Raw genomic sequence first — 14,940 nt, forward strand, 5'->3', positions numbered from 1 at the left:
TTTTAGTGTGCTTTGTTTTCTCGGTCACCTAATGTCCCAGAGGTTCCCATAAGTGCACACCCTTCAGAAGGCCCCAGGGCAGGCCTCCCTCTGCAAGTCTAGGTCAGGCCTGGGAAGACCCACTCGTAGGCTGGGGTTTAGGCAACTTGCCCCCACACATGCCCTCCTTTCTAGAACACATCGACTCTTAGGCAGTGTCTGAACCACCCACAAAATGGAGAGAGCTCATCCTAATTCCGCAGAAGAATGTGTAGGCTCCCCCTTAGGCCTTGGACTTAAAATGCAGGAGGATAAACTGCCTTGCTAGCCTAGGGTGAATTTATCAAGAAGCTTTCATCCTCTGAGAGAGAGACGGATCTGACAGTACCTGGAATCACTGAGAACTGCTCCACCTCTGGAACCTTAACTAGAAACATCTACTCGCTGGCCACAAACCTCCCACCCTTTCAGCTTTTCCAGGGACCCATCATTCTTCCCCAGGATCTTCAGCCCTAGACCCTCTGAATCCGCTGGCCCTCCTACCCTGCTCCTTCCTGACTAGGTCTCCACTCCTTGGTCAACTGTTTGATCTACTTTCTCCGTGCCTGTGGTCTGGCCCTGTGCTGTTTCCTCAGGCTGCCATAACTAAAGACCATGAGATGGGGGGCTAGAAAGAATGGGCAATGTATTGTCTCACAACAGAGGCCAGAGGTTCAAAACCAAAGTGTTTTCAGAGCCATGTTCTCTCTGAAGGCTCTAGGGGACACCTCTCCATTGTCTCTTCCAGCTTCTGGTGGCTCCAGGCAGCCCTGGGCTTGTGGCAGCATAACTCCCGTCTCTGCCTCTGTCTCACGTGACTTTCCCCCTGTGTGTCTGTGTGTCCTTTCCTGTCTCTTAGAAGGACAGCAGTCATGGGATTTAAGGCCCACCCTAATTTAGTATGATCACATTTCAATTCTTACCTTAGTTACTTTTGCAAAGACCCTGTTTCCAAACAATGTCACATTCCAAGGCTCTGCGTGGATATGAACTTTGGGAGGACACCATTCAAACCACCACAAACCCATATTTTCCTTCTGCAGCACCTGCCTTCTGTTAAAGAGAAAACCACAGGCCCAACCTGGGGTCATATCTGCCAGCCAAGTCACCAGACCTGGGCTTAATACCTACAACCTAACTGCAATTTCAATCTCTCCCAGAAATGTAGGCAGTCAGGAAATTTCTGTTCAGCATCATTAAGATAATCTGTCACCCAAAGACAGAAGATGAGATAATCAAGACTATTTGCCCTTCCTCTTAATTCCCTCTGGCACCAGGATGTATGTGCACTCCAACCCCCTTTATTTTTAGCACCACATACTTTATGTAAATGAAATGTATACCTTTGAAGTTCTGGCTTTCTTGCCTGCCTCCTCGAGGATAAAAAAACTTTATATGACTGTAGCCCTTCTGAACATTCCTTCTACTAGTAGAATGTATCTGCCACTCTGGTTGTCAGTTTGGCTCAAATAAAACTCTGTCTCTATTTCAAGGTAACTTTAGTTATCTTTCCATTGACAATTCCAGACCCTAAGCTTAGTTCATGACTGCAGTCAAAATCTCTTTTTTGACCTTGGGGGCTGCTGCAGCTATTAGCTCTTACCTCTCCAGGTTCCTCAGCCAAAAGAGGTCCTCCCCAAGCCTCTATTCCATTTCCCTTAGGAACCAAGCCTCACAGAGATCATGGATAGCCTACCCTTGACCTGTGCCTCCCACAGTCCACATCTCTAGGCAGGCCAAACTGGGCTATTGTACTTCCATGCCATGATGCTTTTCCTCTGATTGAAATGCCTCTGCCTCCTGTCTGCCTGCAAAACTCCTAGTCATCTTCAAAGGTTCAGTTCTAATGTTACTGCCTCCTAGGAGTCTTCCTTGACAGTCTTGTCCTAAATCCCCCTTTTTTCACCACCCAACTCTCATTTCATGAGTCATACCATTTTGTGATGATTTGTTTACATGTCTGTCTCTCCTTTCCCTTGAAGTCAAGGACAATATTTTATTTACCTTTATGTCCTCTACATCTAGAATTTGTATATGTTTGATAAATGTTTAAGTGTTTAATAAAAGAGAGGGTGGAAGATTCAAGGCAGCTGAGAGTTGGTCCTGGCTAGAAGGGTCACAACCTCCCCCCCTCACTTCACCCCTGCACCCTCCCTCACTGTGCATTTCCTAGAGTTACCCATTACCAAGGATTAAGGGTTAATAAAAAGTGTTAGGCGTTGAATTGTGTCCCTTCAAATTTTTATGCTGAAGTCCTAACCCCTAGTACTTCAGAATATGACCTTACTTGGAATTAGGGTCAGTGCAGATGTAATCAGGTAAGAGGAAGTCATACTGGGGTGTTTAGGGGGGCCCCTAACCCAACATGACTGGTGTCTTTAGAGAAAGGACAAATTTGGACACAGACACATACACAAGGAGAACACCTTGTTAAGACAAAGGTAGAGATTTGGGTGATGCTTCAGCACACTATGGAACCCCCAAAATTGCCAGCAAACCATTGGCAGCCAGAGGAGAGGCATGCACAGATTCTTCCTCATAGCCCCCAGAAAGAACCAATCCTGTGGGTGCTCTGATCTTGACTTCTAGCCTCCAAAACCGTGAGCCGATAAATTTATGTTGCTTGAGCCACTTAGTTTACAGCATTTTATTAGGCCAGCCTGACAGCCTTAGGAAGTGAACACAGGAGATAAAAGTACTCAGAGAAAACAATAGTTTGCATTTCCATTAGCAAAACCCTTCATCTTTCATACCCATGTGTCACTTGAGCCCCACATAAACCAATGAGGTAGGGGCCTCAGTTATTATCATCCCCACAGCACAGATGAAACACTGAAACTCCAGAGCAGCAAAGTAATTTGGCTTACAGTTTTCCCGTTTTTGTTTTGTTTTTTTTCCTGGGCAGAAGCAGACTTCCATTTTGGTCTCTTTTCACTACCACATCAGGCTGCCTCGAGGCAGCTTTGAAAAGTCTAAACTGTTCCACGCTTCACGAAGTTGTTCTCATTCTTCGTGAATGACAGCATGAGGTTAGTCTTCTCCAAGACAGCCCTGCCTCCCTGGCTTCAGCCCGTTGGTCCCACAGAGCAACAAGGGAGGTCCCGCAGAACCCTGCTTTCATGGCCCCTAAGAGCAGGGGACTGTTGGGCCACTAGAGCTCATGCATCCACGCAGCCTGCCCAAGCTGAGGACCAGGGAAAGACATTCACCTGGGCCCAGGGACCTCTGCCAGTGGAATCTTCTTTTTAAAGCTGCCACCACCACTTTCACCCCTAGGGCTGTCCACCCCACTGGCTGCAAAGGGAGCCAGCCTCCCCAGTGGTTCCTCCTTGTCTGCCCCTAAAGACAGGCACACAGGCCACATTCCTTCTAAGTATTTCACTGTGGGTCACTGCAGGAAAATAGAGAGGGGGTGATAAAAATAACAACCCTGGGAATATTTCATAGCCTTAAGGAATTTTCCTGATACTCGGCTGAGTCCTTGGTTTTCTTTACAGTCCCCCATCTTGGAATCTTGGTTTTATTCCTTCCTGTGGGCATTATCAAACCCACTTTTTACGAAGAGAGTAAAGATGCCATCAGGACAGATCACTCACTGCTAGCCAGGGCTGCTCTCCTCCTGGCGGCAGTGGGGGTGTGTGTGTGCTTTCTGGGGCTTTCCAGAGGAGGTTATTCTCACCTCACTGTGTTTCTGAAATTCTCCAAATACCACCAGGGCTCCCTTGTGATTCCCTGGACTCACAGCAAGTTGGTGAGGCCTGGGGATCCTTCTCAGAATAAAGTTTCTAATGTTTAAAATAAGATACGTGGGCTTATAAAGGAGATCAATTCCACTGAAATAGTTACCAGAATATTTTTAAAATCTTGTGATATAATAATACATTTCTTTATTGCTGCTACATTAAATAGCATGATCTAGCTTCAGAATTAATAACTATTGTAATTTTCAAGTAGTGGTGAAATATATACTCTTTCAAGATATGTAAAACAACTGACATGTTCAGAAAATACTCCTGATTTTTATTGGTAACAAAGTCACAGGTACTGTTAACACTTCTATGACTTATTGTCTACTTCCATAGTTGAAGTAAATGTTAAATTTTGGTTAGTGATTAATGAAAATAATGGTATAATATTAATATAACATTCCCCTTTCAAGTTCATGGACCTGGGTTAAGAGCCCCTGTCCTAAATCTGTGCTTCTTGAAATTTCCTAGTCATACAAATCACCTAGAGATCTTGTCAAAATTCTCTGAATCAAAAATTCAATCAAAATCCTGATTCAGGATATCTGGGGTGGGCCTAAGTTTCCGCATTCTTTACCATTTCCCAGGACAGGGATATACTCTGAGTAATGAGGCGGTTGATAGCAGTTACCACCCAGAACCATTATGGGCAATTCCAGTGCAGGAGTGTCCATTGCTCTGAGCCTGAAGTAGGGTCAGGGCTTCTGAGCCACTCAGTGAACCCTCACTTCTTGGTAGGCCTGTGGTGAAAAGACCATCCCAGCCTATCTCCTGAAGAGAATGCAGAGGACACTCACCCTGGCAAAGCTTCAGGGAACCTATAATCTCATTAATGCCCCAGTTGGAGGCTGACTACAAGACCTTTCCCTTTGCCTGGCAGAAACCAAGCTGGGCCAGTTAGATCAGACTTCCCTAAAGGAATGATGAACAAAAAATAAAACGGGACCAGGGACCATGAATCCAAGACACCCTGCCCACTCAGTGATGGGCTTCAATAACAGGGCCTTGTGCCTTTTCTCAGGCTGGATCTATAAAAGTGAAGCCCCACAGGAGAGGCAGAGGACATTATCAGAACAGTCCTAGGGGAGTATGAATCTCTGATCAGACACAGCCCAGCCCCCTTACACACTAGTTTTGGAGATCTGGGATTTTATTGAGAGAGATGGCAGGTTTCCCTGGCTCATTGGTCCTGCCCTCTTCCTGGCTCCTGGCCACTTCAAAATGGTGGATGCCATCTTCTCACCTACCTTCTGGGACCCCAGGGAGGGAATTCCCTCTCTGCATCAGCCTAGGGTCTGCCTCCTGAATCCTGGTGTGAGAATCTTCTTTTTCCCCATTATGGCTTCTTCCATGACTAGTCACTCTATTAGGAGCAATCTCCCTCCATCCACCCACCCAAACTCTGTAGCCTTAACTCACAGTCATGTTTTAGCACAGCACATTAAATTTAATAACCATGCAATAGAATCACACACACACACACAACAAGGGGACCTAATATGTACCATCTTGACTTTGCATTTGTAATCTGTATCTCTCTGGAGCCATGGTGACGATCATGATCATTGCTCTCAAATCTGGATTCCAATTACACTACAGATGAGCTGCATTAGGAATTTGATTAATTTATCCAAGCTTCAGTGTGCTAGTCTGCAAAATAGGAGTGATTAAAGTATGTTGGAATTTCCTGTGGTGAAAATGGCCGAGGTGCCTTTTGTTACGTTAACAATGTGACTTTTGGAAAGCCCCAAAGATGAGGGCTGGTTGCCAAAGGAATTAACCATGAGATAAGAGTGTTTGAACTTTCATTCCCACAGGGACCTCTCTACCCTGCCAAACCCAAGGAGAAGAGAGGGGCTGGAGATTTGAATTCAATCACCAATGACCAATTATTTTAATCAATTGTGCCTGAATCCTCCATAAAACCCAGGAAGATGGTATTGGGAAGGCTTCCCAGTTAGTGAAAACACATGGAGATTCCAAGAAAGTTGTCTGCTCAGTGAAAGCATGGGAGCACTTTCCTCCATACCTTGCCCTATGCATCTCTTCTATCTGGCTGTTCCTGGATATATTCTTTTCTAATAAACCAGAAATTTAGTGAGTAAATGTTTCTCTGAGTTCTGTGAGCTGTTCTAATACATTAATTGAAACCAAGGAGAGGGTTGTGGGAACCTCCAATCTGTAGCCAGTCCGTCAGAAGCACAGGTGACAACCTGGTCTTGTGATTGGTGTATGAAGTCGGGGGCAAGGGAAGACTTGTAGGACTGAACCCTTAACCTGTGGATCTGACACTCTTTCCAGATTAATAGAGTCAGAATTGAGTTGAATTCTGGGATACCCAGCTAGTGTTGGAGAACTGCTTGGTGGTGTGAGGAAAATATCCACATATTGGAATCAGAGTCAGAATCATAGGGACACCATCCATTCCAATTGAGATGCAACACATCTATGTCTCCCTTGATTCACACACTCTGTGAAATCATATCCCCATTTTGTCCCAAGGAAACCAAGGCTCACAGAGGCTTAGAGACTTGCTTAGCAAGTAGCTGAGCAAAGCCTCACAAAGAGACCCAAGTGTACCCTGAAACAGCATCAAACCCTGTCTGAAGCCATGTGGCCTGACAGGTTTCATTACAAGGACTCTATGTACCCAGGGAGCTGCAGATAGTCCCAGAACCTGGAGAAGAAGTCATTTTCAAGAAAGTAAAGCAGCTTAAAATTAACAAAAATGAATACATTTAGTTATTTATAGAAAAGATCCACCTCACAAATGTGTAATGAAGAGATTGGGAAATACCCAAGTCCAAAAAAGATGACCAGGACTAAAATGTAGCTATAGAGATTGGACTGCAATCAATAGTTCTTGAACTGACAGAAGAAAGCGGATGGTAACTGACAGTCTGTGGTCTGCCTGGAGCCCAGAAAGGAGGCAGTCAAAGGATAAAACTAGTCAATGTGTCTCCAGTTCCACCCTGACTCTATAAAGAAAGACTGCTGTGGGCTAGGCAGAGTTCATCAAAATTTTCCAACACCTTGACAAAATGTCCCTTTCTTCTGTACTCACTAAGCAGTTTTGATGATTAGATTTCTGGATTAGCTTGTTACCAGAAAGGGGATACCTGGTGGGAATTATCACCCTGTAATTTTAGGGAAAGGAAATCCCAGGACAAAATACTTCTAAAACCAAAATCAGTCAAAAGGAGAAATAAACTTTAAAACCCATTTACTGCTTACAAACTGCGGTCCAGGGCCATTTCTCTTTCCTACTCTGGCAGAAGCAAAACCAGAACTCCACTAACCTCTCAGGCTCAGATAAGCCCTCAGTCACCCAGGTAATCACCAGTAGATATGGAGATGAACATTTATCCACCCCTAAGGAGTGCCTATTGATATGCAGATACACTAAAAACCATACTTTTCTACACCCTTGAGGAACATCTACTGATACGCAGATGCACTAAAGCCGGGCAAGATACTCTGGATATATTACAATTTTACCCACATACCCTATTTTACATTTGCCTTGGGTTCTTCAGTCTCTGAGGAGTTTAATGATTGTGAGTCAATCTCTCTTGAACTCTGTCCCTCAGTTTTCTATTGGCCTCAGCTTCATTAGTGTCTATTATGAATTTAGTGTTTGTTAGCCAATGCTTCTTGAGCCTCAACAACTATAAGCATGCTTTTAAATTCAACATCTGCAACTACAAAGCAGAGATCCAATGTCTGGAACTTCAAAGCAGACCAGGGCCTTGCCCTGGTCCACAGCAACCTTGCAAAGGTGCCTCTACCCTGGGAGTCCTCCAGCTTGCCCCCAACAGTGCACTCAGGATCCCTCACCCTTCAGCCTCTGACCATGTACCTGCAGAGTCGAGTGAGGCTCACAGGTCACATCATCAGGTGCACTGCTGGGCACCCCCCGCCTATGGAGCTCTGGGCTCCCTCAGCAGACCCAGGAGCTAAAGGGGGCCAAAATAACCCAGGCTGATTAGAAGAGAATAGTGTCAGTCACTCAGGTACCTCCAGGTAGAGGGTAAACGAAATAAAGCTCTCATCTTTTCTCCTACCCATGGCCAGAACTTCACAAGCCCTTCTCCTCCCCATAATAGCAGAAGGAAGCGTGAGGAACAGGTGGAGTTAGAGTTTAGGGGACACAGGAGGAGTTGTAAATCCTGGAGGCTGTCTCTCACCAGGGAGAAGCAATACACGAAGGGCAAGGTCCTCCAGCACCATCAAGGGATGACAGTTTCCTTTTATCTCTTTCTCTCCTCTGGGATTTGGGGAGTGATGGAGATAATTTACCATTTAATGGGGGCAGATGGCTTCATTAAGCTAAATCAAAAGGCATTCACAGAGGTTCTGAGTGTGTGGTTCACTTGGGGGTAGGACCCTGGGGTCACCTGCCAAATGTGTCCTCACCCTCCAGAATCTCCTGCTTGGTCCCAGGCACCAGGGTGCAGGGCACCCATGGGGGGAGCCCCTTGGGGATTCAGGGTCCTAACTTCAGAAGCAGGTTCCCTCTGCTACCTGTGGCAAAGCAGCCCGGGCAGGTGCCTGCTCACACTTTGAGAAAGGCCCTTGGTTTGCTCACAGTCTCCAGGCCCAGAGGCAGCAGCTGCAGAAGGAGCTGGGGTGCTGACCTCCCAGAGGCTGGCTGGGTTCTGGAGGCTCAGTCACCAGCGGACTGAAGCCACGTCTCTGCCCCCAGGAGGTTATAGTCAGGTGGGGACACCAAACTCCTAGACCTTTATAGACCAGGCCTAAGAGCTTCTAGTCCCAAATATTACAGACGCGCACACTGCAGCCTAGACAGGGAAGCAACTGGCTCACCAGAAGCAGCAGACAAGGCATAAGAAGCAGCGTCCCAACTTCTGTGCCACGAGCATGCATGTGTGTGGACGTTTATGGGGCAGGGGTACAGAAAGCACAGCTCCTCTAATTATTCCTCCTTCCTGTGGCCCCTTCTTCCTGTCTTCCTCAATTTCTGGGGTTCCTGCCCAAAGGCCAAGTCCTTCCCCATCTCTATGGCTATATCTAAAGGGAGGTGTGGGAGCACCCCCCAACCCCTCCACCCCCACCCCCAGGCAGTGAGCTTCCAGGTCCCATGAACTCCAAGCCTGGAGCTTTACACCCTTGGGGAACAGGCCCTAGGGGGCAGCCCCGCACCATTTCCTGGGTGAATTCTACCTGCACAGTTCATCAACCTGCCCTACCTGCATTTGGCAAGTCTGGGGGACAAACAGCAAACATGCCTCCTTTCAACCACACTGTCGGAACACCTGAAATGATGGCTTTGGCTCAGAGCCAGAGAAAATTATGAAGTTTTCCAAACCTCAAGGTACCATCTCTTGACTCATTAGCTTCATAACTTTCTAGGCCAGAAGCCCCTCATCACCCTCACATGGAGCCTGAGTCTAAGGCCCGAGGGAGGACCTGAGCACGCTGAGCAAGGATGGTTCGAGGCCTGTCCTCAGGGCTGCAGCATTTGCATCAAGGAGGGTGCCAGGAGAGGCTAAGCTGGGTAAAGACTGCCAGCAGCTCTGCATAGGGAAGGTGACACAGGGACTCAGGGGCCTCTGTGGGGCCAGGCATTTCCCCTGGGGATAACAGGGCAATGGAGCAGAGGGTGGTGGACCAGTAGACTAGGGGATGGTGGGGCAGTAAACAGGGGATGGGGTAGCAGACAAGAAATATACCCATCTGGCACCTCTAAGGATCCCCCACCCCAATCCTTGCACTAAGTTGTTTCCTAAACTTGGGTGCTGAGAACCTATATCCAGGCCAAGTCCATGGGAATTTTTCAGCCTTCCCTATTTTTTTCAAGCCTTCAGCTGCTCCCCTACCACCTCCTCTCTTGGGGCTCCTCAAACTTGCCGGAAAGATGGAGCACGCATCTCCTCCCACACTATAGCCACTAAGCACAAGCACCCAGACTCTTCTGTCTGAAGGGTTTGTGAATACCGGCTTTGGAGGCACACTGGCCTGGGTGTGAATCTGAGCTGAGTCACCCACTAGCTGTGCATCTGGGCATGTAATTAACCACTCTGAGCCTCAGTTTCTGAGAAATGGAGGTAAAAAGAGAGCCAATCTATCGTGATCATCTAGTGGGTTAATGTTAATACAGCTGTCAGATCATAGTACTTCATAAATGATAGCTTAAAATGCCTAAAGCCCTCTGATCACCACAGGAACCAAGCAAGGGATAATAAAAAATAAAAAATGTGGGAAAATTCCACAAGTACTAAATTCTTTCAAAGTTCTCAGTCATAGACAACACCCCTCTTTTAGAAATAATGGAAACCATCATTCTCATAGTCTCCTTTTATAACTAAAAGTAGAGCTCACAAAATCACCTTTCCTCCTTCCTTCCCTGCCTTCCCTGGGACTACTGTATCCTGCATTAGCCCAGAAGATGAGCCCATTTACCCCTTTCAGCCAAATAGGTGTGGACATCCTAAGAGACCACAAGCTTGGAGGCTCTTCATTCATTCAACAACCATATATTGAGCCTCTCCTGTGTAAATGGGAATACACTAGTGAGTGAAACAGTCCCTGTCTTTGCCCTCATGAAATTTATAAACCAGTTGAGGGTCTTATCTCCTTGCCTCTCCCAACCAACACCATCTTCACTTGAATAGTACAGAAACTAGGATGGCAAATTGGTTAAAATTAGAATGTCTTTTCCAGTCATTTAGAAGGGGCTCTGCTGTGTTGGGATGCTCCAGTTCAATGGAGAAAAGTTTTGTGATTGATTAGTGATGTCTGCCATGGGTGCAGGAGGGAGAAGTGGTACCACATGTGCCACTGATATGCACATTGAATATTTCCCTGAATTCCAAATTCTGGGCTACAACCTTACAGCTCAAATCCTGCTATCCTCTTCAGGAATTCAAATCTATGTCTCCAGAGGGAAGGGAAGAGCTTGAATCTTCAGCTCAAGGGAAGGTGAATCCAGAGCTGGCAGACGAAGTCCCAAAGGAGGAAAGCAATGGGCAATGGAGTAAGATCACACTCTTGGGTGCCTGACAGGCATGGCTGACAGACAGGAATAGAGTTTGCCAAGTAATGAGAGAAATCTGGCGGCAAGAAAAGTCCAGTGACAAGTGATAACCTGGCCAACTGATGGAGCAAGATCATTACAGACTCTGTCCCAACCCCCGTGAGGCCTCTCTAACTGGAAATGCTGTTCTTGATCATGAATGGTCTGCCGATGCAAGGGATGACAGATAAGGTGGCTGCAGATGGCGCTGGGTCCTGGCATGGAAGGTGAGTCTTAAGGAGGTAGGGACAAAAGCAGGTTCTCTCCTGGTTCCTGAGACAAGTGCCTCGGGGCTTGCCATAAAAACTCAGGAGGTCCCAGTTATACACGCTCATGTGGGTTTTAAATACCCATGCAAAAGGGCAGATATTCTTATAGCTTGAAGGGAATTTAGAGAGCATCCACTCCAGAGGTTCACAAGTTGGGCACTATTGACATTTTAGAACAAATAATTGTTTGTTGTGTAGCTGTCCTGTGTGGTGTGGTATGTTCAGCAGGATCCCCAAATGCCGGCGGCACCACATGCTCCCCCATACTAGTACAGCCCAAAGTATCTTCAGGCGCTGTCAGATAACCCCAGGGAGCAAAGTCGCCCCTGGTTGAAAACCACCAACTCAAATCATCTCAATTTATGGATAAAGAAATTGAGGTCCAGAGATGTGACCTGCCTAAGGGGACTTGCATTTGCTCACTGGTGATTCTCCCTGGAGGAGACATCTGTGACACCCCATGCAGGGAAAGGGTCTTATAGATACATACCTATGTGATCATACAACTTAGAAAACAGCTATATAAAAACTTGTAGAGTTGTAGCCTACATTTAATCAGAGGAGGGCCCTGCTCCTGTACCTTCTCCTGGGGGTGCTGGGGCTGGGGCTTCTTACACTATTCTTACACTATTGCTTCCTACTCAGACCTTCCTGGAAATCCAGTTTAGAACAAAATGTACCAGGCCTTAGAGATGGAAACACTGCCACTCTCAGATTCCATGGCAGTACCACTCACTTGAATGTCAGACCTTACTGGCATTCGTGGTAAGGCTCCAGATTTCATCAGTAAGGGAACAACTCCAAGACTAGACTTAGATGGACTATTTCAGTGGAGGGTGAGGTGACTGAATAAGAAATGTGGTGGACTATCCATTTCACCAGCAAATCTTATTTTCCTTTTCTTAAAGAAAAGAACATCCACTGTTAATTTGCTGGAGCACAGAGTTGCCCAGGGCATTAAAAGTGGCACAGGGGATAATATTACATTTCTATTATCTTCCTGATGCAGGCATCCAGGCATGCTCCTGCTATGTTGTTTCACATTTCCAGGGAAAAGCAAGCAATTTCAAAGGCATGTTGCTGGCCCTGAACATTTTTAATGATGCATTGTTTCTGGACTTCATTTATAATATCACCCCTGTCAAGTGAGTCTAAGCCTCTGTGAGGCTGTGCACTGGTGACAGGAGACAGCTAAATGTAGATCTTGCCAGGTATGGAGTAGTAGGTAGTGCTGAAAGCAGAGGATTCAGAAAAAAAGGACAGCATACAAGTCCTTTGCAATTTTGTTAAACTTGAGTCTCTAACTAATTGAAAATGTGTGAGCTACACTGGTAAATAGTATGATCCAGATCTCAGCACTGTGAAGAACTTCTTGGGGGATCTGCCCGCTATCAATTCGCTTTGGCAGCTTTCCCCCTGCAGTTCCATGTTTGCCAATCTTTAGTTTTTTTTTGGCTTGGTGACACGATGCACTGTTTCTGCATGAGATATTAAGCTGTTAGGGCTGTTAGGACACTTGTTTTCATGCTATGTTGAATACAAAACGTCCTGCTCTCTCTGCCTGAAGATTATGCTCTTGCATTTAGATACACAAGGGGACTAACTCATGCCAACTAACCTCCTAAGAGATTGATGATAAATCAGAATTGTCTTGAGAACAGTCACTCTCAAACAGCTTGGAACCCGGAGTTGCTTGGATGGGACTGAGGCAGAATGTGGCAGCAGGAAGTTGGCCTATGTTTCTAATGGCAGTGTATCATGCCACCTCAGGAGCCAGAAACATCCATCTCCACTCTACAGGAATTCCTGCAAGGAGTCCAGATACCCGGGCTGCTGGTCAAGGCTCCCTTGCCTTCTGACAAAGCTTGAGACACTGATGTTCATTGGCCTTGTTTGCCCGGACACCAGGAAAACTGCTCCATCTCTATGAGTTTCTATGAGTTTACCCCATTTGAACTCATTCTTCATGTCAGGTACACAGGTCACAAAGCATGCATTCAGTTCTTGAAGCCTTTTTAGTTCTGGGAATATTCAGATCCTCTCTACAACTGGTTGGACTCTCAAGTCTGGGTGACTCCATTAGAAAACTTAGAGCACCCAGTGAACTTTAGGATAGCCAGTGGGTTTTGCCACTGGTTCTCAGCCCAGATGAGTGGCTATATGTGTAAGTTCTGGGGCATCTCTCTTATAGATATCACTCACCCACACCCAGAAGGCATGTGTTCTGAGTTCTTTCCCCAGTATGGATTTGAGAGCTTTCACCCACATTCTTCACCCCTTCTTGATCTCCTTTTGTGACCCAACAGCACATATTCCCAAGATCTTTGGGTCAGGGCCAGGGTGGCCATCAGTGGACACTGAGGAGCAACACAGTTCAGACCCACCATCCACTCATTATAGAATGAAAGAAGAAACCAGTTGAGGAAACACAGAGAACTTCCTCCCTCGGGACCAAGCCAGGTCAATGAAAGACTTTCTTACTCTAACTAGATGCCCTCTTCCAGCTTCTGGGCTCATTTCTTTGGGAAATTTTCTACACAGCTATAGAAGTGGAGCTCCCCTCCCTCCTCACCTTAGTTTCTTAATGGTCTTTCCCAACTACCAAGGCAATTGGCCCAGGAACTGTGGAGACAGACACCACTGCCAACTCCCAGGCTATCCCTTGGAGATTGGAAATGATAGTTTTTATATTACATGAAGATAAGGACATTTAAAATGGATTTATTGGATGTGAAGGACAGAAAAGCAGTCATGCAAGCCAAAGCCAAGGAGGTAGTGACTGTAAGGGTACAGGGTAGCTCATGGAAATAAAGAACGCCTCAGTCTCTCGGAAACCGGATCTGGGGAATCTGAACTCTTAGGGCTTGAGGCAGACATTCTCTTTGATTTGTTCTCAGGGGCCTCCTTGGTGTCTCACCTATTTACATGCATGTGCCATTTTCCTCTCTTCACCTTACTCAAGAAGCTTCTTGGCCTACTGATAACTTCAGCCTGTTCACAGGTTTGGTTTGTGAGCAAAGTCCCCAACTCTCCATAGCCTTTAATTCTAATTCAGTTTAGGCTCTGCAGCACTAACTTAAAATTTTCGAGGAGGTGAATCTGATTGGTTACTGACCAGCAATAGGTTGTTCAACACTGTCACAGAATGAGATTCGGGTCCAATCAGCTGTAGCTGAGGAGCTCATGAAACAAATATGGTAGCTTGGGTCTGTCCCTTCAGTAGCATTTATAGCCTAAGATCTTAGAGCAAGAGAGGTCCAGTTATCTCAGAACAAAATTACTATGTTAAGTTGGTTTTGAAGTCATCAAAGGTCCCCAACTTTAGGCAAAATTGTGGCAGGAAGGGGGGATCTGTCCTGGTCATGGTATTGATAAATTAGCAGAATGTAGGGTGATTATGGGTGACTTTGTATAAGCTTTTATGTGTAAGCAGAGCCTCCTCCTCCTCCACCACCAGCTGCCTCCCTGAGTCACTATACTGTTGTCAGTGAAAGGGAAGATTCCCAAAGCATGTGGTGGGGACAATCTCCTCCCCCACTTCATAGCCCACCCCCTTCTGCCATACCCTAAACTAGAAACAGCCCCACATGGCTGTCTGCTTCCTGGCAAAACTGGGCCTTAATGCTTCCAGGAGCAACCAGCTCACTTTTTGTTGCAATGGTCTTCTAAAGGAGAAAGGTGTCCATATGCACCCCACTCTCAGGCTTAATCCTATAGCCAGAGCTGCAGGTATTTTGGATAGAAATGAACCAGTCCAAGGTCTGGGCTCAAACAAGTCTTGTTTACCATTTTTAGCTCTCTGCTCTTTAAGGGAAATTTTCTTGTCTAGACTTTCCTGATGACCGCCAGGATTCTCTATTCAAAACTGCTC

The sequence above is a fragment of the Manis javanica genome, chromosome 4, assembly GCF_040802235.1.
Source record: "Manis javanica isolate MJ-LG chromosome 4, MJ_LKY, whole genome shotgun sequence".
NCBI lineage: Eukaryota > Metazoa > Chordata > Mammalia > Pholidota > Manidae > Manis > Manis javanica.